General features: G+C 33.9%; 3 pseudogenes; 2 read left to right on the top strand and 1 right to left on the bottom strand.

Moving 5' to 3' along the window:
• The first annotated feature begins 1,680 nt into the window (after window positions 1-1,680).
• LOC139040895 (olfactory receptor 4P4-like) lies at window positions 1,681-2,361 on the top strand (annotated as a pseudogene).
• A 48-nt stretch (window positions 2,362-2,409) lies between these two features.
• LOC106844073 (olfactory receptor 4P4-like) lies at window positions 2,410-12,863 on the top strand (annotated as a pseudogene).
• Window positions 12,864-20,515: 7,652 nt separating this feature from the next.
• On the bottom strand, window positions 20,516-21,423 carry LOC139040894 (olfactory receptor 4P4-like; annotated as a pseudogene).
• Window positions 21,424-22,092: the final 669 nt, after the last annotated feature.

Genomic DNA, 22,092 nt, shown 5'->3' with positions numbered 1-22,092 from the left:
ATCCTGGTTTTGTCTAGAAGATTCAGAAATGAATGCAAACTTCAGAGATGGGATAGTCAAGGTTAATGATGTATTTATCTTCTTACTTCAGGTTTTCCCTTTTGAGAGGAGGTATAGTGGAATGATTATGAATGCAGTCACTAGAATCAGAAAACTTCATTTATAAACTCTAGTACGCTATGCACTACTTATGCTACTATGCATAAGTTCCTTAACATCTATAAACCTAAAGTAATTTTGTCATTTTGCTTTGTGTATGTTAATTTTAACACGATAATACCATAATGTGTACTTTTATTCTTTTAAAAGATCTTTCTCATGTTTGATCAAAATTGAGTCTCAGAACCACTCTGAGTTATGTGGAGCAGGATGCATTTCCCTAAGTTTCAAATGAAGAAAAAACTTTCTAAAAATTTAACTGACTTGCAAAGATCATATCTAAAGTTAGTGGCTTAATTAAGACATGTAACCAGGGATTGCCTCAAATATACGATGAATGATTAGATGGTACTCATGAATTTTTTTATAACCTTAAAATATGTAACAGTTAATCACGGTAGTTTTATATCTGTGAACAACTTGAATCAAGGGGGAATGCCAGGTAGAAAAGTAAGCATAGATGTAGCTTTCAGAACCAAGACAACTAGACAGTCAAGTAATATTTTTTGCAAACTCCTCATAAATGCAGATGGATTGATGAATTGGCTTTGCCTGAGAACATTCCCAGTCTTCCTTTATTTGGACACTTAAAATCATGTAAAAGACTTAATATGCTTGAAGGGGGATAAGGAACATATTTCAGGTATGTTCAACGAATAATTCAAGCCAGTAGTATATACTGCACTATTTTATTCAAGTTAAAATAAACAGCCTTTCTTACTTATTGCCTAATCTTACTGTAGTTTGATTTTGGAAATTATCGGAAAATATTTCTCAATAATTTATCCTTAAACTAATTAAAATTCCTAAAATTCCATTATGGAAATGAATACCTTTGTTTTAAAATTCTCTCTCTATTACAATGTTATTACTCATTGCGTGGGTGACAAATATTAACTCTCAGTTATGAAGGAGAGTTAAGGTGAAAATTTAAGTAAAAGAAGCTAGGTATGAGGTTAGGGATGAAAATATATGTTATAAAACTGCAGACACAAAGAAACCTTGTAAGAATTTATCCTAATTCTTTTTATTTAAAATAACAAAAGTGTTTAATGGAACACATTGCTAGTCAATCATTGTCAACTTCTCTGCAGCATCCAAGACTTTATTGTAGATTAATCAAATGCATTTGTGTTGAGTAAGCAACATTGATCATGACATCCTGGAAGATTTAATGGAAATCAGCAAGTATGTGTTCACACAGAGTCTTATTAGAGAGTCATTTTAATTGAATACCTTATTTTTATTCTCTTGGACACTTAAAGGATGCATATTAAAACTAATTAGTTCCTTGAATATAATATGATCATTGCTCTTCTCCATAAAGATTTCTAAATATGGGCTCATGAAGTATATCATTTCAGGTGATTTATGCGTCTATGCTCTGCCATGGAAAAAAGCAACAATGTCACTGTATTTATTCTCTTGGAACTTTCCAAAAACAAGAACATTGAAATCCTCTGCTTTGTTACATTATTTTTATTTTGTTACATTTCTGTTTGGGTAGGAAACTTGCTGAGGATGATTTCAATTACAAGCAGTAAGCTAGTTGACCCACCCATGTACTTTTTCCTTAATTACCTCTCACTCTCCAACCTTTGGGAAACATCCACTGTGACACCCAAACTAATGACAGACTTCTTGACAGAAAGGGAGACCATTTCCTATAGAAACTGCACAACACAGGTTTTGATGACTCATTTCTTTGGAGGCACTGACACCTTTATCGTCATGGGATGGCCTATGACTGTTATGTTGCCATCTTCAAGACCCTGCACTACGCCATCATCATGAGCAGACAAAAGTGTAATGCAATCACCATAGTCTGCTGTACTGGGGGATTTATATACTCTGCCAGTCAGTTTCTTATGATTTCCTTACAATTCTGTGTTCCCAATGAGATAGATTACTATCTCTGCAATGTGTATCCATTGCTGAAACTGCCCTTTTTAATACACACATCATAGGTCTCTTAATGTTGTTAATTCAGTGCTGTTTGCTTTGGTGACCTTTGTTGTCTTGTTCTCTTATTTCTTTATATTGTGCCACATCAGGGCATATTATTTGGAGAGACACAGCAAAGCTCTTTCCACTTGCACTTCTCATATGACAGTAGCAGTTTTGTTTTTTCTACCCGTGTTATTCATTTACATTAGACCAGCCACAACTTTCCCAGAAGATGAAGTGTTTTCTCTTTCTTAAAACATCATTTTCCCCTAGTTAAACCTTCTGATATGCATGCTAAGAAACATGGAGATGAAGAATCCTTGGAGAAAATTTGGTGTCATCGTATACACTTGGAAGGAAAGTAACTTTCCAGAACTTTTTCTGCATTTCAGCCATGGTTCCATGAAACTATAACTATGAATAAGACCCATTCTCATCATTCTCCTGGGCTTACAGCTTGGGGAAATTAAGTTGGCAAGCAGGAAGCATATAATCTCTGTGGTTTTATGCTTTTACACCAACACTTCATCAACAAATTGAGCATTATTCTTATTCATACTTTCCTCCATTTGACTTATTATTAAGAATTGTGCTCATATGGTATGAATTAACTAGACAATATCATAAAAATAAACAATTATATCATCTTTCTGTCACTGTATTGTAAAAAAAAGATACAACGGATCAAGTGTTTTCCACAACTTAAAGCACAAAAATTCTGAATTAAATATTTTCTTCAAATTTTAAACTTTTTACTCTATACAGCTATATTCTGTACAACTATAAGTACAGAAAATTGCACATATTCATGCCTGCTCAGTTCATAAATTAAAACAAACTGAGAAATATCATGTAATCAGCAACAAGATTGTCAGAAATTACCTGTATACTTGAAGTCCTCCTCATTTCTCTTTATAATCATCACTACCCAAATGTAATCAATATCTTCATCTCTAAATCAATTTTGCATATTTTTGTACTTTGTAGAAAAATAATGATACAGATTGTACTCTTCAGTGCCGGTCTTCTCATTACTATATTTGTGAGATCTGTTCCTCATGTTTTTGCGTATTTTCTTAATGTTTTCATTAATCTATAGTCTATCATTGTATGAATATGTGACAAGTAATTTATGTGTTGGCTTGTTGGTAGACATCCGGGTAGTTTCCCACTGAAGGCCATTATCAGTAGCACTGTTTTGAACGTTTTGAAACATGTATTTTGGTGAGTATATGTATACTATTATATCTTTAGCAGGCTTCATATTGTAATTAAAACAAAATTTTAAGATAGTGATTTTACGCCAGTCTTTCTGAATATATTCCTGACATAAAATAAACTGTATTAAATAAAAAATAATTATCAATAGAAAAACACTACAATGAATGCAATAGATGGTTTTGAAAGAGTGAAACATATGGCAATTCTAGGACCCATGCAATGGGGTATGTGATGTATTGATTGATGTAAATCAAACCTGTTAATAATAAATAAAAAGAAAAAAGCTCTTAGAAAGTTTATATGATGGAGCTGAGAAAAACTTCCAGGAATAGAGCATTAAGTTATACTAGGAAATTAACACATTAGTAATCACAATTGGGAAACTTTAATAAATAGGATATTCACTGGAGGATATGAAGTTGCTTGTTATAATAAGAAAAACTGATAAAAGTCTTTATTTAGCTCTTAAAAAGTAAAAAAATATATTTTTATTGGTTCCAAATAAGGGCAGTGGTTCCAGGTGAGGAAGGCGTGCTATAAGTGCATGCTAATGTTGGATTGACAGACACAAAACACACACACATACATTCGCAAAGACACACAGCATAGAAAACAAGATCTTCCAGAGACTTCTGTTTCTTCCATAATTGAAATAAACATGTTTGAATAGAAAACCAAAAATGAAGGAGGAAATATTTTATTTTTTCGCAAAAGTATGTGATTGCATACCCAAAAATCACTCATATAGGAGGCAATTATGTTGGAAACAGCTATTGCAGAGTATGTCATATAATGATTGCCTTTATTGAACTAATCAGGCACAAATATAATATGAATGTTTATTATATAAAAATAAAAATAATTTTAAAAGCATGGTATAAGAACATGAATCTCAAAATTTTCCAGGTTAAACAAGCAAGCAAGATAATTTAAGATATAAAAAACAATATTTTAATTAGAAACTCGATGCGTAAAACAGAGTGGCTATACCTTAAGAAAGATTCAATGAATGGAATTTTAGATATTGACAAATCATCCAAACACAGAATTAGAGAGACAAGGAGATGGGAAAAAAAAATTAAATAGGTATTAAGAGTCATTATGAAAGAAGTAAAAGAGAGGAACACACGTCTATCAGACTCCAGGGTTTCGATAATAGTGAGAAAAAAATATTTAAAGAGACAATAACTGGTAATTTTCCGGAAACGATGAAATGATCTTTAGAAAATATGCATAGGAAATAAAAAGTGTTGTTCTTAAATAGAGTCATAGAAACACTACTGCAAATTAATAATAATTTAAATTATACAAAGAGTAGTAGACAGAAGAAAATCAAATTACATAATGAAAGTAAAAGAAAAATGTCACCCTTGACTTCTATATTTTTTCAAGAACAAGGATAAAATGAGAAGTTTTCAGAACAATAAAAGATAAAACAAACAAACAAACAAAGGCAAGACTTTACTACAAACTCACCCTTACTAAAAGAAGTTGCAAAGAATGTTTTCATAAGAAGAGAAGATGTCTAAGAACGGAGATAGGAAATTTCAGGAGGAATGAGGAATGAAGAAAATGGTAGTCTTATGTAAAACTAAATTGTATTAAAAATAACAATCTTGTCTAATATGTGAGATAAAACATAGAAAAGAGAACAGAAATCCTGGTCCACAACATCAAGAAAGTTGGAAGAAAATGAGGAGGAAAAAAGTGTTCTATTTTAGCATGTACTATTCAGCGGGAGGGTATATGTTGATCAAATTCAGACTTAACATTAATGTACAGACATGATTTCTTACAGCTAAAATACTAGGAAAGAGATAGATAGAGGGATAGATAGATAGATAAAAATGTATTGAAGGACTAAAAGGAGTCCAATCCAATTAAAAAGCAAGAAAAGAGGGAAGAGGGGCTGGCCCTGTGGCTCAGTGGTTAAGTTTGCACGTTCCACTTTGGCAGCCTGGGGTTCCCTGGTTCAGATCCCGGGTGCGGACATGGCACCGCTTGGCGACAGCCATGCTGTGGTAGGCGTCCCAAGTATAAAGTAGAGGAAGATGGGCACGGATGTTAGCTCAGGGCCAGTTTTCTCAGCAAATGGAGGAGGATTGGCAGCAGATGTTAGCTCAGGGCTAATCTTCCTCAAAAATAAAAATCATTCACTTCATAAATGTCAGAGCTGAGGAGCTGAAGAATTATGAATGAAGTGACAATTTCAATAGCAGCACTTAGATTAGGTAGGTGTTTATGTGTGTTAAAAATATTCTAGGCTACAGGAATGATGACTGTTCCATATAGTGTAGGTGATTCTGAGGCTGATCATGAATTTTAATAATCATTTGAATGCAATATTTATACATGGAGACCTCTAGACAATTTTGGCATTCTGTAGAAATGAAGTAGATTTAAAGTCATTTTCAGAAATTAAAAACGAATATTTTTTATTATTGAGCTTTATTTTCCAATAGAATATTCAATTAAATCTTATATACTGGCAGTGTGAAATAAATTATGTAATGAAAAAATTCACAGAGATTATTGGGTTTAAAGTGTAAAGAAAAAAGGGCATCAGATTTGTTTTCTGGGAGCTGCAGTGCCCACTCCCCATCTGCCTTAAAATGTCATGAGGGGGCCAGCCCTGTGGCTGAGTGGTTAAGCTTGTGTGCTCTGCTTGGGTGGCCTGGGGTTTTGCTGGATCTTGGGCGTGGACATAGCAGTGCTCATCAAGCCATGCTGAGGTGGCATCCCACCATAGCACAACCAGAATGACCTACAATTAGAATATACAACTGTATACTGGGAGGCTTTGGGGAGAAGAAGCCTGGAAAAACAAAAGATTGGCAACAGATGTGAGCCCAGGTGCCAATCTGGAAAGAAAAATTTGTTATAGGCAGGGACAAAGTGACTGAAGACTGTTTATGTTTCTGTTATGATGTTTATTGCATCACATATACTAAAACTATGGAAAGAGTGGATGAGAAAATTAATAGATCTTATCCCTTTCTAGTAGCTCAATCACTCGAGTGACTACAAGACTACATTTGGGAAGAAACTGCACATATCAGCTTCTCCTGATATGTAGACATGAGAAAATAATTCAATACCCATCTAGTGGTTCAGAATAGGCCCAAGTGAAATTCTTTATAAAATGAATTTTCCTTTAGAATAAGTCTTTTTGCATATATTTTATTCCCTCTTAAGGTGAGAGAAAAATAACAATAACAAAAGCAGAACTATTGGTGATATTAAAAAACATACTACCATGGTACAAGTAGAAATTGCTTTATTTGTAGGTATGATTCTGCTCACACAGCATATCGGAAGCCAACTCCAATCTTTGGTTACAGATGTGAAAGAAGAAAAAGAGGAAAGAAAGATATATGGAAATTATATAAGGACTTGAGGAAAAATTAAAAGATGTTCAACTGCAAAAGTTTTTAAAATTATTTTTTGGAAATTTTCTAAATCCATATAAGATAGTTACAAGCTATATTAGTTTACAATTTTTCAGGAAATCTGCCTAACTCATATTTGGAAATAAACTGAAATTCATTCTAATTCTCTCAGAGAATACCTTAAAGATGCTATGTGAGGAGAAATGAAGACCATTAGCTACCATAATGACTGCTACCCGAGCAGTCATTTACTCCTCAGTCAGTTTATAGAGATTATGGAAAGGATCTATCTCTCAATCAAAATTGCCCACATTTGTTTTATCACAAAACTCTTTGAGTAAAGTGCAGAGGATTTTAGTCATTGTGGCCCAGGAGGAATATCTAATGACTGAGATTTCTAAAGCAGAAGCAAAGTTAGTTATGACTTGCATACTATTTATAATCCAGAGTCTATTTTAGCTGCAGCAGCTCTGATAACTTAGATATAAAGGAAATCCACCTGGTAAGCTTAGATTTGAGAAGGTAAATCCAAACAATTTGGAAGGAATGGTCAATATTCTAGAATAAAAGAAATGCAGTTTTAGAATATATACTCTACTAAGTATTCAGTTAATCATGTGAGCCGAGACAATTACATGAATAATTTTAGTAATGAAAGTATAGATTGTGATTTGACTTGTTTGGATATTAAAATTATTCCACTTGACTTTAACATGTTGCTCCGAGGGTATGACCTCTCATTGTCTGTGCGAACATTGCTTGAGTGACAGGCGTCAGTTGTCTCTAAAATGATACAAGATTTTTTTCTATGAATGACTAATGAACTATGCTGAATGGAATGTGAATTCAAGAAGCTGAAGTGAAATACTCTGAAAAATAGGTGAATCAACAGAATTTCAATGAGGTAAGAGAGAGAACACTGAAAGAATGGAATAGAAATGGATTCACAACAATTGAAGGAGAAAAACATGTGTGATAATTATTTCTCCTCTTTCCTATTATCCTGCCTGGATGTTTAATATCAGTTGAATACATTTTTGTCCCCATTGTATAAGTAACAGATTGACTGCCAGTTAAAGTTAAAAACAGACATCTCTTTTATAGACTAATTTGTTTTAAGATTAGGGCAGCAACAAATTCAAAGAGTTACCCACTGACACTGTGATGTGGCATTCTAAAAGGACAGTGAGACAATGACAGGGAAATGATGCTTAACTAAGTAGAAAATTGAGAATAAGAAGAAAAACATTATTAGTTCTTGTAGAAATTTGTCTAAGTATTGATTGATACGAGAAAGTGAAAAACCCAAATTGAAAGAACAAATAAGCTCCCTGAAATAACCACTACCATAATCCCTGTTCCTCCTCCTCAAAAAAAAAAGTTAGCCCAATAATTAACATAACCTAAGACCCTGGCAGGTCACTAAAAAATAAACGGAAGTATCTCAAAACTTACATCTCTGTTTACCTTGCCCCTGTTTACTTTGTTGCCTGCACTTGTTGCATGTAATCATTGTGAGGATAATAATTTCAATTATTGACTGTTTTATTTACATACTGTTTTAAATCATTGAAGTTAATTTTTTAATCATTCAATAAAAATTTACTAATTATTGGTTAAATGAATGTCAGCGTCTATTTGACCAGAGATAAAACAAAGATTAAATAATTGGAAATATTTTTTTATTGACTCTCTATCATGTACTGGGTGACTCATATACTTTGTCTAGTTAATTCTCACAATACCATTGGGAGATAGAGGTATTCACTAGCAATGTACTCATCCATCAGCAATATGATGATCTGAGGAAAAAACAGCACGTACCAAGAGACAATCTCTCTGTCCTTGAGAAATTTAGGATCATGGACATTAAGCATGTATAGATTTTATTTTAGAATAGATCAAAAGTTGAAATTCTGGAGCCAGTGAGACCCTATATTTTAAGTATGATATCATCAAATATTTATTGAGTATACCATATACATCAGGAGTTGTGCTATGTGTATGCCATTTTGCCAAGCATATTTCTAAGTGAGCATATGTTGTTTTTGATCTTGACTATACTACTTACTAGTTTTATAATAATCCACCAAATGAAACCAAATCATACATAAATTAAATAATTAATAATATTAATTATTAAGTAAATAAAGTATTAAGCAAATAGTATTTAATTCTTAGAGTTATTGTGAGGATTAAAAAGGATTATAAAAATAAAGTGTTAAGAATTTAGGTGCATGAGAATGCTCAAATTGTAAGGTAATCAAAGAATGATTAGATCTATGATGGTCAATGTACTTAAGTAATGTACTGAGGTCATATGCTTATTCACAGCAAAGCCAGAATATATACACAAGCAATTATACTTTATTATGTTTAAGGTTTTTCAAAACTTTACTTTTAAAAAAGGTAGATAGCCCAAAAGTTATGCAAAATCTTAACTTAAATGTATTTTATTGAGGCTAGATTCATCGTTTTATAGAGACCCTCGAACAAGTGAATACAAATTCCTAAACAGAGTTAAGAGCTGTACTAGAAAATGAATTTGTTTCTCTTTTTTCCTAACCATTGTTCTTACATAGGGACTCTTTGTGGCTGTGGTAGCATTGTTCGTGTTTGAGAGAGTGAAGGGATTTAGTAGATTTTATTCATGTATGTGAGTGTAATTTTCTTACTCTTTATATTTTCCCACTCTAAAATTGAGAAGCTAGAAATATAGGTGGTACTTTATAGATGGTAAACTACGAATGTATGCAGACAGTGAAGTGGAAAGAGAATATTATCAAGACGGGAGATAAAATGTTACCCACGGACTTTCAGAATGGAAAAAACTGAAGGCACAAACACGTGTTTAGTAAAATTATTTGGTTAGAATATCTGACCACATTTAATTAGCAGGGAAATTAAATTAATATCAAATGAAGACACAATGATCGATTTTGCCTGAATATTCTAACAACATCAGTTTCTTTAGAGGTATAATTATACGTATAAACTGAAATTTTCATGTTTACTTTTGGGGAGGGGAAAAACAATTTAATGGGATTTTTATTTACATGCACATGATTAAAATAATTATTTTAGGAGCCAGCCCGGTGGCACAGCGGTTAAGTTCACATGTTCTGCTTCGGTGGGTGGGAGTTCACCAGTTCAGATCCTGAGTGTGGACCTATACATTGCTTGTCAAGCCATGCTGTGGCAGGCGTGCCACATATAAAGTAGAGGAAGATGGGCATGGATGTTAGCTCAGGGCGAATCTTCCTCAATAAGAAAAATTAAAAATTTGAAAAAAATAAAAAAATTATTTTATTTTTGTCCATTCAATTGAGCAAGCTATTACTGTGAGTTGACCAAATTAGCATTTTAAATATTATTTTGGAAATAGTCTTTATTTATTTATATGTAAGGAAATAGGTACATGATGTAGTTGTAGGAATGATACCTTATTTTTCAATGACTTCTCTATAAGCTAATTCTAAATCTTATAATTGTGCCATGGAAATAAATTTACTCGTTTGAAATCTTCATTGCAAAGGAATTTTTTATTTGGAAGGTGACACAGTTAACAACCTATAAAGAGAGTGATGAGGAGAATATTTAAAAATTAATTGATGAGAAAATGTAGCTATACGATTAGAACAGAAGATACATCATAAATTTAAAAGAAAGATATTTTGACCTGCATAAATAAGGTCGAAATTTCTAATAAAGACAATTGGACCATATGGATACCAGTTCTGTGTTCTTTTTTCATTAACATTGAGATTCTAACTAATTTAGCAGAAGCTATGGTCAACCTCTACTGATTTGCGTATGTTTTCATATATCAAATCCTGTTGACTTAATATAATTGCTGAATGATGAAGATATTCAAACTACCCATATTCATTCTCTGTATATTTTATATGCTTTTAATTAAAACTCTTTCTATTTAAAACTAGGATATTTGTCTAATGGATCTCAAAGTTTCCTTCCTGCTCAAAAGAATTTTATGATTTAAAAATTTTATTTTCTCTGTGTAAGTTATATTTACTGGACTTTATTATTGACAACTGTAGATTACTGATTTCACTAATATTAAGTTAATAAAATCAACAAGTAACACTTCTATGGTGAACAAAACAATGAACATTTATTGATTGTAGTTTCACAACTATTTTGGGACAAAGTTCAGGAAGGTTTCCTCATTTTATAAATGAGATAACTTAAATTCAAATAAATAAAGAGATTGCCACCAAATTCACACATTTGTATAAGTAATAACAGAGCTGGGATCCCAATTGTTTGTCTTCACATGTACTTTTTCCTATAAACTTCCTGTTAACTTTTTCTATGAATTATGCAATGTCAAGATTCTTAATGGGTTTGGGCAAAAGTCATAAATAGGACAAACATAGAACAGAAATTCATACTCTAATTCAAACCACTGAGAAGAAATTGACCTGCAGAATATGATACATTGAGTGAAGAGCTGAACCGTGAATATAAAACTACTTTCTGCTCTTCTCTTTAAGTTTTAACTATCGCTTTATTCTGTGGTTCATTTAAGGACATGGTTTTTATTGAAGTGCCTATAGAAATCAATATACTTCTGTTATAAAATGTCAGCATTTTACTGTCACAAATCACTAAAAAAGAGACAAGCCTTCAAAAAATTGTTAAAATCAATCGCATGTACCTCTTGCAGAGAGTTTTTATGTTCCACTTTGTAAAGGTATATGTATCATTATATGAATATTTAATTTTATTTTCTACTTCACTCTAAAATTATTTTGAAGTAACGTATATTCCACTAGTGACTACTGTTAAGCTTTACATTTGCTGCTGTATCATTAAATAAAAACTTCGTGTGATTTATATTTGCATCTTTAAAAACTTGAATTTACAAGGATCTGGAGTGATCTCCTTTTCACGTACTTAGTTGTATATTCTTTAGCATTGAAAAATATTTAGCAACTAATGATTTTTAGGCATTTTTGAAATTGATTTTTGAATGTATTCGTCTTTATTAATGTCCTGAAAGACTGACTTATAGTTATCATCATAAGACTAATCAGAAAAATATTTTGTTAGATATCAGATTTTGATTTTCTAAAACACTGGGATCATGTCCACTAAACATAGCTTAATGATGTTAGTTATCAGCAATTTTCTCCAATTCTGATATTGACTTATGCATTATATCTTTTTAAGGGACTGTTGAGCATTTTGACTCCATTGGACCATGGAAAATAGGAATAATGTCACTGTTTATTCTCTTGGGCCTATCTCAAAACAAGAACATTGAGATCTTCTGCTTTACATTATTTTTATTTTGCTACATTGCTATTTGGACGGGAAATTTGCTCATAATGATTTCTATCTCATGCAGTCAACTAATTGACCAGTGTATTTCTTCCTTAATTATCTCTTACTCTCTGACCTTTGCTATACAACAACAGTGACACCCAAACTAATGACTGATTTACTGGCAGAAAGGAAGATCATTTCCTATAATAACTGCATGATACAGCTCTTTATCCATCACTGTCTTGGAGGCGTTGAGATCTTTATCCTCACAGGGATGGCATATGATTGCTATGTGGCCATCTGCATGCCCCTGCACTACGCTGTCATCATGAGCAGACAAAGGTGTAATGCAATCATCATAGCTTGCTGTACTGGGGGATTTATACACTCTGCCAGTCAGTTTCTTCTCACCATCTTCTTACCATTCTGTGGCCCCAATGAGATAGATTGCTACTTCTGTGATGTGTATCCATTGCTTAAATTGGCTTGAACTGATACCCACAGAATTGGTCTCTTAGTAATTGTTAATTCAGGTCTGACTGCTTTGGTGACTTTTGTGATTTTGATGGTGTCTTATTTTCTGATATTTTACACTATCAGGGCTTACCCCACAGAGAGCCGCACCAAAGCTCTTTCTACTTGCAGTTCCCACATTACAGTTATTGTTCTGTTCTTTGTGCCTGTTCTCTTCATTTACATTAGACCATCCATAACCTTCCAAGAAGACAAAGTGTTTGCTCTTTTCTACACCAGCATTGCTCCCATGTTCAACCTTTTATCTACACGTTGAGAAACTTGGAGATGAAGAATGCCATGAGAAAAATGTGGTATCATCAACTGTTTTTTGAAGAAAAGTAACTTATATTAAAAGCATTTCAGAATTTTACTTTATGGCTCAATCTTGTGCCTAGAATTAATATGGAATGATATACAGAGAGTATACTGTGATTGCAAAAAACAACCACAGATTGGAGCTGAGGATTATTAGCAATTTTAATTTAATTTTTCATGTTCATTCTTCTTTTTCTCTCCTCATATATCTGCCTCAAGTCCTCCTTAACTTGACATTTTATTTTGAATGTGCAATTAAGTCTTTTTTCCCTTCCTCTTGATTTCCAATCTCATTCAATTGTGCTCTTATTGACAGACTAATAGGAAGCCATCTGGTAGAGGAGAAGCATAGTTAGATTTTACTCCCAGTATCTCAGAGGAAAGCATATAAAGGTGGATTTTGACTGGGGATAATAGGTAAATGAGTGGAACGTTTAACTCCTTTACTCAGCATTCATAAACACGCTTCTATATTATATTTGAAAGTCCTTTAAAAAACCAATAACGTCTTTCTGCTTTCACTGACAAAGATGTTTTTACAAAGGTAGTCTTACTCTCTCTCCCAAAAAAGAAGCACAGCATCCTAAACATTCTAGACAATGTTAATTTAAACATTAGTTTCTTTTCTAATTCAGTTTAAAATCCTTCCTGAATAATCTGTAACACTAAGAATAGGCTATAAAATTAACTACTCAAAATCTTCTTAATATAAAATAATAAGAGAAAGGAAAAAATACTATATATAAAATATACAAAAATATGCATTGCTACATTGGTCCTTCTTATTTCTGTAATTGGTCATGAGATTTTTGTTACCATATATGCCTTTATTTCTTGCAATCCCTACTTCACAGTCCCTTTGACCTCAGGCTAAGCTTCTGCTGGTTGGGACTCATTATCTACTAGTGTGAAACAAATCTTCATTCCTAAATTTCTGGAACCTCAAAAGTCCTGCCATATGTTTGTTGCTTTATTTTTTCACCAGATTTTACTATTAGTTATGGCTGTTTTAAGAGATGGCTTTTTGAATTCTCTAGGCTCAAACATTGGTCGCCCATGTCTCATTGTGTTACAACAACCAAATTCTCCCTGGTGATAAATAACATCACTCCAGTGCCCTTTTTGTCTGTCCATTTAGTAGAGGCATGAGGAACCCAAAATGTCCAGGTGACAATTTAAATTTCCAGCTCAATAAAATAATTGCTGTTTTCCCTGATGCAAGCATCATCTCTGTAACTAAGACCTAAAAACCAGATGACCTGAAAAAATGCTGAGACAGGAAGCAAACATTCTGTAAAATGTATTTTAGTGCAATAATAAAAGGAGATACTTGAATTACATCATTCAATTTCTATAACTGCTTATCAAGGCTATGGAGAAACAACATCATATATTTGTCATTACATTCTTAAAAATATAACTTCAGTTTTTCAGGACGTGTTCTCTGAGTTGGCACTTTGAATGTCCAGGATGCCATTCTTCCCTTGTTTTGAATCCATGTATTAGTTTGCAAGAAGAACCACAACAAAATATTACAGACTGGGTGACTTAATCAACAGAAATTTATTTTATGTCAGTTCTGGAATCTGGAAGTCCAAGATCCAGGTGCCAGCAGCTTTAGTTTTTCCTGTGGTATCTCTCCTTGGCTCATAGATGGCTGCATTCACATTGTGTCTTCACATCGTCTTTTCTTCTTGTGGGCACAACCCTAGTGCCTCCTCCCTGTGTCCAAATTTTCTCTTCTTATGAAGACACCAATTATATTAAGGCCCACCCTAACAGCTTCATTTTAACTTAATTACCTCATTAAATGCCCTATGTCCAAATACAGTAACATTCTGAGGTACCTGGAGTAAGTACTTCAACATATGAATTTTCAGAGACACAATTCAGTCCATAACATGGTACATGGTAGGATCAGTGAATTCCTTGTGTATCTGTCCACTACCATGCTTCCTTACTGTGAATTAAGTTCCTTGATCAGAACCAGTGCTGTGGAGGCAACATGATGGTAAATAAGACATTCTATAAGTGTATAGATTGTGTTGCTGATATAAGCACTATGGCCAGGAAAGGAAAATCCATATCCAGAATAAATGTCTATTTGTGTGAGGATAAATTAAATTCTCTCAATAATATCAGGTTTTAAGTGTAATAAACTTGTGACCACAGGGCTGAGTAGTCTTGCTAAGGAATGGTATGGTTGGGGCATTTACTGTTGCAATTACAGACAGTAGCTTCCAAAGATGGCAACTACAATCTTTTCCATCTCGCAGGCTCTTCTTACAATGTGACATTGACACTAGTCCCATAAATTGATGTGGTCTATGATCCTTTGGTTTAAACTTAGGTAGACCTTTGTGACTGCCTCAACCAATATAATAAAGTAGAAGTAAACATATGTAACTTCCAAGGCTTGGTATTAAAAACACAAATTTTCACCTTGATCTCTTTGGGTCTTCACTCTCAGAATCACAGCTTGCATATTGGACAGAATCCCAAACTAGCCCACATAGAAATACCATATATACGGGCCAGATGTAGAATTTTATGGCCAGTAGCTCAGCTGAGGTCCCAGCCCACAGCCAGCATCAACTGCCAGACTTGTAAGTCAAGATGCCAAATTCCTCACTTCTCTCCTCGATTAATTAGCATACTCTCCTGATCCAGCTCTGACCATAAACTGTGCACCATTTTAAAGCATGCTCAATTCCGCCTCAATCCTATGCTCCTATTGTTCACCCAAACAAGAATTCTCCTGATTTATGTCTTGCATAATCTAGTGCTGTGCGCAAATCAACCATCACCTCAGCCATGAAAACTTTTCTAGATATTTTAGCCATCTGTTAGCTATTGTATGTTTCTTTTTAATTGATTGCTTGAATTAAAAATGATTTTATTTATTTTAGAGGGAAGTTTCCTAAGTTTTATTTAACACAAATCCTTACCACACTATTTGTATGAGGAAGTGCTGTAGACATTCACCTGCTCTGAGAGGTAAACCTGTGAAAACCTTTGAATGTGTTCAAGTTCTTGGCCTGCCCTTGAACAAGTAAAATTCTTTACTACCTCTTTGGCTGGGACTCAGTGAACTCTAATTTTCCTGAGAGAGTTTGCAGGCATTCTTTTCACACATGAAGTGCTGCCTTTATCCTTAAGTAATGGCCTTGCCATATCTAACTAAGCGAATTTACCTTTAAATGAGGTAGCTTGGACATAGTCAAAGATAAAACTTGGTTCATCCAATTATGCTCTAACTGGAAGGACATTGACTAATATTGAGCCTATAGAACTAAGTTGACTCATCCTATCACCCATATAATGAAGATAGATTCAACCACAGATGACACTACCATTTTCATTTTTTACAGATACGTTGTATTTAAAGTGGAAAATTTAACCTGAATTCACTTATTAAAGGAAAGTTGTGATTTTTTAAAGCTAAACCCATTGTAAAAATATTCCTCTTAATTCTTGTAATTAAAGAATGTTCTTTAAGTTTCCCCTGATGATGCATAAATTGGCTTTGATTCCCTAGAAAAAAAAATATGAGCTAAAATTTATGTGCTAACACTTTATTCAGAAATGTAATTCTAGAGAAATATGTGTGAGGAAAAATGGTAGTGAAAGAGATATGGAAGGAGATCCAATACAAAGGAAGGTGTTACAGAGCTAGTTACAACTTCACAAAACATCAAACTTCACATATACCACAGCCTTTGGTTTGGATCTCAAAGAACAAGTAAAAAAATACTGCACATTGAAACGATCTATGGAAGCATTAAAATGAAAGGGAATTTATCTGCCTGTGTCTCTTCTGCTCCTTGGGTTTTCTTGCTCAATATTCATCCCAAGGGATAACTCCTATGGATTTCTTGGATAATCATTTGTTTCTCAAGGTCTCCCAGACTGATTACCTCACATTCCACAACTTCATGTTTTGTCCCACGTTAGAAGTGGTGAAAAAAAAACCCAAACTCTATGCACGCTGCTGATCAGCCTTGCGCACAAGGCCAAGTTTGAGCTCTTGGGTCATGCCAGTGAACAGTGTCCATGTCTATGGAACATGTGCTCTTAGTCTTGAGGACCAATATACCATAGATGGACATGCAAAAGTATATGTTATTACACCTTGCCAGGGTAAGAGAGAAACTCCATCACATGTCAATGAAACTTTTGTTTCTTCACAGACAAATTCATATATTCAAATAAAGGACATCATAAAATAAGCACAAAGAAACAATGTGAGATAGAAAGAAATTCCTACACCCAGAAATGGAAGACAATTGGTTGTACAGGGAATAAACTAATTTTAAAAGAGAAAAAGAAGAGAAAAAATGTTATAAGATAAAACTTGTGTGATAATGACACAAACTACTGTTCAAAGCCAGTAACAAGAACAGAAAGAAGATTTCCAAGAAGAGGCACTCCATGTTTCTTCTTTTTCTTCTTCTATTTTGGTGAGGAAGATTGGCCCTGAGCTAACATCTGTGCCAATTGTCTTCTATTTTTGTGTGTGGAATCCTACCACAACTTGGCTTGATGTGCAGTGTGTAGGTCTACGTGCAGGATCTTAACCAGTGAGCTATGGACCACTGAAGCAGAGAGTGTGAACCCAACCACTATGCCACTGGGCCAGCCGCTCCATGTTTCTTAGTGACCAATCCTTAAAATCATAGAGGGTTCAGCTTTTGGAGAATGTGTGGTACAAAAAAAAATAATAATGGTATTAGCCAGGAAAAGTGATAAATTTAGAATTTATGGATGAAAGTTATGATCATCAGTGTTGAGGATAGTTAATAAGAATATCATTACAATCATTCCCTTTGTAAAATATTAGTCTATTTCAATAATTAAATCTTCTCAAGCTTTGCTCTATGAGAAGGTGTAACTGAGAGAACTCCATCACTAAATCTGCTTTATATTTTATTTAAAATATATTTTAGGATTATTTTAAACTCGGATCTAAATAGTAAGTTAAAAATCTTTTATTTAAAAAAGTCATTTTGAGAAATTTATATTTTCTTCCTTTTTGTAGCAAAGCCAATTGTGGTTTACTCCTTGATCATATATAGTTAATGTCAAACTGGTTAAACTAGCATGAGTCCAACCTCCATGACTTATCAAGCAAGACAATAGATTCATCTCAGAGGCATATTGAACTTGCAAGGAATCAAACACATATCTTGGGAAAAAATAGAAGTTAAAGAAGATAAAGGGGAAAACAATTTCAATAGTATAAGAGATTTTTCCCTGCCCAACGTCACGCCAATGATGGTGTATGCATAAGATGTGAGATGGTATTCAACTTTTATTTTGCTGCATGTCAGCTGTTAGGCACCACTAATACTACATGTATCTCACAGAGATGGATGGTTGAATTGCATCTTTACCATTTACTAGCTGTGCAATGTGGGATAATTTTAACCACATCACTGTTCATCTCATATATTGACTTTAGAACCCAACGTATATGAGATGTGACTTTATATTCTTTTAATAATGCAAAGAATGACTTAATATATGAAAGTTAGGTAAGCATATTTAAAGACCAATATCTGAGAATTACTGGATTTTCTATATACTGACTATAACTAGTGAGGATGAGAAATCATAATGGAAAAAATATATATTGCATTCCCAGTAGCAACAAAAGTGATGAAATACCTAAGAATAACTTAACGAAAAATATAAGATTCTTTGAATAAATCACAAGATTTCACTACAAAATATAAAAGAAGATTGCAATAAATATAGCCATAGCATTCTCTCGGATGGGAGAATTGAATATTATTAAGATGGAAATTCCTACCAAATTAAGTTAGTTATAACTCCAATCAAAATTCCAAAAACATCACTTTTAGAATGTGACAAAATCATTCTAAAGTATACCTGGAGGACAAATAAGCAACAGTAACCAATATATTTCAAGGGGAGAAAAAAAGTGGATTAGCTTTCCTAGAAAGTAAAACACAACAGAAAATAACAATAATGTTTTCAATTTGTTTCTCATGCTAGTGTAGTTTAGTGAAACAAAATAGATATGACATAAATAGCCTATTAAATATACAATATGATGCTGATAAACATGGAAAGGCAAAAGAGGAAGAAAGGGAAGAATTTTCCAAGACATTGTGCTAGATAATGTGGTGGAGTGGGAATGGGTTGAAGGAGGGAATGGAGAGAAACTGTTTTCCTGAGTGTATTTTTTGATATACAGGGTCTTGAACTAGAGTCACACCACTGCTTTCTCTCTCAAGCCCTCACTTTCTCCTTTCCAGGGTAAGAAGAGGGAAATACCTGATTAACGAGTTTAGAAGAAGAAATAGAGAGTATTTGTCTCTCCCTTCTGGATCTGCCTGCTTAACTGCAGAGTGACTGGGTGCTGTTCTACACTCTGATCTGTGGTCCTTTAAAAGGTGTTTCCTGGCTCTACTTCTCCCCTTAGGGGATTTGGTGAGGATCTAGCATGGCCTGTGATTGGATGTGTCAGGCAGCTTAATCCAGAGGTGAAGTACATTAGCAGACAATTTGGCTGCTTATCTAAAATTATATGTTCTAATCAGTTTTAATCAGAAGTAAAGAAGACAACATCTGCTCACAATAAAAACATGACTTTCCTATAACCATATATCTTCATTGCTAAAATCATCCCAAATAAAAGTAGATATGGTTGTGAAATGCTGACCAATTTCAAGGTCTTGGGGCAATAGAAAGAAACCTCAAAGTTAAAAAAAACACAACTGGTCTATAATTTGGAAGAATTCAATTCATTTTATTACCAACTATTCAATATTTTAAGCTACCTTTGTTTCACATAAAATTACGTAGAGATTACTGTCATAGCAAAATTATGAAGTGAGTTGAGATAGGAAGTTTTAAAAGAAAAAATTAAAAGTACGAAGACATACACGATCAGTATATTTCACATCATAGTTTTTTTTTGGCACCATCAAAAGGACTTATTAATTTGGAGTGCATTTGTGTGTGTGTACGCGTGTGTGTGTGTGATTTGACTATTATTATATAAATTCGCTATTTTTCTTGTAAGAACAGACTTTATGAATAACAAATTCATCACATATTCAAACTCTGTTGGAAAATCAGTATATGCATAAGACTAAAATAATTGACCCAGTACTCTACTATGCTCCTGATTTCTGGTTGTCTCGGCTGGCCGATTGGACCTGGAGTAGAATACTTGCTTGTCCACAGTGATACATGAATGAAGCCAAAATACACTGAAGTAGAGAAATAATTGAAGAGGAGTTTCATGTTAGCAAAATGGTGGCATTTAATGTTGAAGTGGGCCATTCAACCATGAAGGTGGTTCCTACAAGGAATGAGAAGCAGAGCTATGTGAAAAGATATTTAGATATTCATTCAATAAATATTTATTGAGCTCCTAATATGTGCTATACACTTTGCTTATTGCTAGGAAATTAGCACTGAAACAAATATGACATGACACCTACTTTCATGGAGCTTAAAATTTAGTGAAGAATGAGGACAAGGGAACCACATCAGGAAAGGAATATGAAACAGGAGGAGCAGTGATGGAAGCTGTTGTTTAAGACTTGGCATTACACATTCTGACTGATTTTCCCATCAGCATGAGGGTATCAAAGAAAGGAGGTGTGATGCAAAGATATCCATTCACTTCAAAGAATGAATAGCCTTCAAATCATTGGCTTCCCTTCCCAAAACCTTTTATTGCACCAAACTTTCCTAATATTTTTTATCTTCATGTTTCTAAGTGCATAGATAAGAAGCTTGAACATGAGGAAAATAATTGTGTAGAAGAGTGTAAACACTTTACCTTCTGGTAAAGTTGTGGCAGATCTAAGGTAAACAATGATGACAGGGACAAAAAACAAGATCAGAAGAGTGAAATGAGAATTGCAAGTTGAAAGTGCTTTGTGGCAGCTTTCTGCAGAATATAGTCTCACCTTATATATATCATAAAGTAGGAGGCTATCAAAACCATGAAGATCACCAGTCCCATTAGACCAAAATTGGCAATGACTAAGAAACCAACTTTGTGTGTACAAGTGTAGGCCAGTTTCAACAAAGGATACACATCACAGAAATAGTGATCTATTTCACTGGGGCCACAGAAAGGTAAAAAAAAATTACAAGAAGGAACAGGCCAAGGGAAGACAGAAAACCCTCTGTGCATTATGTATGAGAATTGAGTTACACCTTGCCTATTCATGATGACGGCAATAGTGAAATGGTTTGCAGATGGCCATGTAGTGGTCATAGGTCATTCCTATAATGGTGAATACTCTAATCCCTGCAAAGAAGTATGAGGTAAAAAACTGTTGTGCAGTTTTTATAGGAAATGACCTTCTCTGACAGTAAATAAGTCATTAGTTTGAGTGTCACGGTGGTGGTGTAGGTCTGAGAGTGCAAGGTGATTAAGAAAGAAGTACATGGGCCGGTTAGTTAGCTGACTGCATGCAGCAGAAATCATGATAATAGAATTTCCAACAAAATCACTAGGTAACAGAGTACGAGAAGTAAAAAGCAGAAAATCTGGACTTTCTTGTTCTTGGAAAGTCTCAAGAGAATAAATCAGTAACATTACTCCTATTTTACATGTTCTGATGCTCAGGAAAGTTATCTGAAATGACAAAACTAGTAAATCAAATCGTTAGTGAGAAAATGGAAATCTAATATCTAATTAAAATTGCACTACCACATTTCTTAAAACCTAAACCATTTTGAGATCCATTGATATCACTCATTCTTTTAAAAACACAGTTCTTTTGAATATCTAGTGCCAATATTCTTCTAAGAACTGAGGATGAATTAGACAAAGTCTCAACATTTGAGTAATTTAAATTCTTTTGTGAGAAAGCAGGAAATTATACTCATAAAGAATAAGAAAAAAATGAGGAGTGGTGTCATCAACATGATGGAGTGAGCCATTTCCTTTGTCTCTCCCTCTTTGAACTACAACTAAAGAGACATGCATTGGCTAACAGAGGAATCCCACATAGCATAACAAGACCTGTGAGAACCACACACAGCTAAACATCTGAGGGTGGATTGACTGACCCTCTTGGAATTGGTGTAGATAGATGAGCATTCCCTGACCTCCCCCAGCAAGACTGTGTATGTTCATGAATGTTTTCTAGCCTGGCAGGAGCATCTGGACAGCAGGAATGTGTCCAGGATGACTGTAGAAAGAAGTGGCAGCAGCCCTCAAACCACTTGTGAAAATGTTCCCAGAAGGGGGCCCACCATGCCC

This window comes from Equus asinus, chromosome 17 (assembly GCF_041296235.1).
Source record: "Equus asinus isolate D_3611 breed Donkey chromosome 17, EquAss-T2T_v2, whole genome shotgun sequence".
In the NCBI taxonomy this organism is placed as follows: Eukaryota; Metazoa; Chordata; class Mammalia; order Perissodactyla; family Equidae; genus Equus; species Equus asinus.
This window is presented reverse-complemented; position numbering and strand designations above follow the sequence as displayed.